The following is a 3,066-nucleotide window of genomic DNA, read 5'->3' on the forward strand; positions in this document are numbered from 1 at the left end:
AATTCTTTCTCTCTTCCTCATATGTAGAGAATAGATATGAATTGCATACATATGTATATAGACACACATGCACACAATGAAAATATACACACCTGTATCCAAATACACATGCATGTGCAGCATGTGTCTATGTATGTGTGTGCATGCATGTGTGCATGTGCAAGTGTATGTAGGTCTATATAGGTATATATGGAGAGAAAGAAAGAGACAGAGAGAGAGAGAGAGAGAGAGAGAGAGAGAGAGAAGAGACAGAGAAACAAAGAGACAGAGACAGAGAGAGACAGATACAGACATACAAACATACACGGAGAGAGACAAAGACATATAGACACACACACAGAGAAAAACACAGAGAGAGAGACAGAAAGACAGAGACACAGAGAGATAGAGAGACAGAGATAGAGAGAGAGAGGAGAGAGAGAGAGGAGAGGAGAGAGAGAGAGGAGAGAGAGACAAAGAGGCAAAGAGACAGATAGAGACAGAGAGACAGAGAGAGAGACAGAGATAGACACACAAACATACACACAGAGACAGAGAGATGGAGAGAGACAGAGATAGAGAGACAAAGACATACAGACAGACACACACACAGACAGAGAAAGACAGAGAGAGAGACAGCAAGACAGAGACAGAGACAGAGACACACACACACACACACACACGGAGTGACAGTGACAGAGACAGAGAGACTGAGAAAGATGAGAGAGAATAAGAGGGAGTGAGAGAAAGAAAGACAAAGAAAGAGAGAGACAGAGACGGAGAAGAAAGAGACAGAGAAGGGGCAGAGGGCAAAGGGAGAGATGAGAGAGAGAGAGAGAGAGAGAGAGAGAGAGAGAGAGAGAGAGAGAGACTGAAAGAGAGAAAGAGAGAGAGAGAGAGAGAAGAGAGAGAGAAAGAGAGAGTCATCTGAGCTATGTAACAATCTTGTGAGGATTTTAGATCCTATTTAGATCCTATTTCTCCTTTCTGGTCCTTAGGAGCAGATACCGTGCTCCTGGAGATGATTGAAACTAGATTAAAAAGTAATTGGGAAATATTTAGTGAAATAAGTTGAAAACAATAAAACATATATAACATTACTTTCAAGGATCCTTATATATGAATTACAGGCCTCATTTTAATTGAGTTTCTTTGATTATTTAATTGAGTTTGACATGTAGGGATTATTATCTCTGTGTTATAGATGAAAGGCTGGGTTCAAAGACAGGTCTTCCTGATACCCAGTCTAACCTTAGGTGAATTGGCTTGTGACCATTGTGTGAGTGGTGGACTAGACATCGCCTCAAATTCGATGTGAAGTTTGTCCACATGGAGGGCATCAATTATGCCATTTGATCACACTCAGTTATCCAGCATTATAGGATTTCAAGCTGGAAAGGTCATCTGGTCCTACACCCATCCAGCTAATATCTCTCCAATGTCCTCTGAGAAATGCTCAAGCTGCTTTTGCTTGAATATCTCCAGCAATGGGAGACTCACTACTCTATGAGACAAGCTATTCCAAGATTAGACATCTGCAATGAATAGAACATGTTTTTTTATGACGGAGGTGAAATCTGGTTCCTTGTAAACTTTGGCCCATTGGTCCTATTTCTCCCTTCTGGATATGCATGGAATAAATCTACTTCCTTTTTGGTGGTCCTTTAATACTCGAAGACAGAAATTATTTTCACCTTAAGTATTCTCCCCTTTCAGCTAAACCCTTCCCCACTCCCAACTTGGTTCTTTCAACAGCAATAATATTTTATGATTCCATGTATGAGGAGGAAAAAGTAAGGGCTGGAAGGAGAACTGGAAGATGGCAAAGATGTCACCTTGAGATAACCTTCCTACAGATTGTTATTCTAAATCCGTCCCTAGTCCCTTTAATTACTTGGAACCCAATCCTACTTCATGAGTTTTCAAAGGAAAAAAAAAAAGAAAAAACAACTTCATAGAAGCAAATTTTGAAGGTATCTATTTATAATCCTCTTTATTCTGTGTTTCTCCATATCTCTGTATCTCTCCGTCTCTCTTCATTCTCAAGACAATCCCATGAAGTGGTTATTCCACAGATTATTACTATTTTTAGACTAGAGACCTGAGGGTCAGGGTGTTTAAGTGAAGTTGTATATTACAAAGCTAGTACTGAGACCCACATTTTTGAGCCTAACACCAAATACTTTCTTTTCCCCTTAAGAACCAAACAAGGGAAAGGCTCTCTATTTCCTTCTACTAGAGAGGTTGAGGCTGGTGTTTATGAGATTGAGAGTTCTGAGATTCACTTGGGGTCCTCACTAAGCCCAGCACTAATGTAGTGATGCCCTGAGAATGTAGGACCATTGGGCATCAAAACAAAATAGCAATTTATTGATACCTTTTATTTTTATATCACAATCATTTTGGGGAAGACCCTCTACTTATCTCCAGTCTTTCCACTTAGATGCTGCATGCTCCCAAATAGAGCTGACATAGGGACCCTTAGGCCATTCTGTCCCTGACACCCCACCTCTCTTTGAGAGGAAAGAAGCATGCTTCATCATTTGTTCTGTTTTTGCTCTTACTGTTCTTTCAATTTAATTTTCAGAACACAAACTCCTTTTTCTGACATTTAAAAAAATATTTACATTCACTTACATTGCTACAGACATTGTGGCCATCTTTCTTTTGGCTCTGTTGTTTCCCCCATAACACTATTTCATTATATCTTTCACAGTGTTGCATTCTAGATAAAGGGACTCATTTTTCAGTTAAAGAGAGGGCAGGAAGGACAATTTTGATCTGGCTGGAGGAAAAAAAAAAGGAAAGGGGGAACAAGGGAAGAAGCTGCAAAAGACCTTGGCTCCAATTCTGGGACCTAGCAGATGACCTTACTGTCCAAACTTGTCTTGGATCATTACTGAAAAATTAGAACATAGAATAGATAGTTGAGGAGCTTAAGTTTCTATTTCCTGTCTCATCCTGGGAAATGGTTGATGTGGGATGGGTTCCATCCTTCATAATTTCTTTTTGAATTATTTTTCTTAAAAACTTAATTATCAACAGACATGAGTATTTCAGGATGTAAAGAGCAACAAAAAAAGAAAA

Source organism: Macrotis lagotis, chromosome 1 (genome assembly GCF_037893015.1).
Source record: "Macrotis lagotis isolate mMagLag1 chromosome 1, bilby.v1.9.chrom.fasta, whole genome shotgun sequence".
NCBI lineage: Eukaryota > Metazoa > Chordata > Mammalia > Peramelemorphia > Peramelidae > Macrotis > Macrotis lagotis.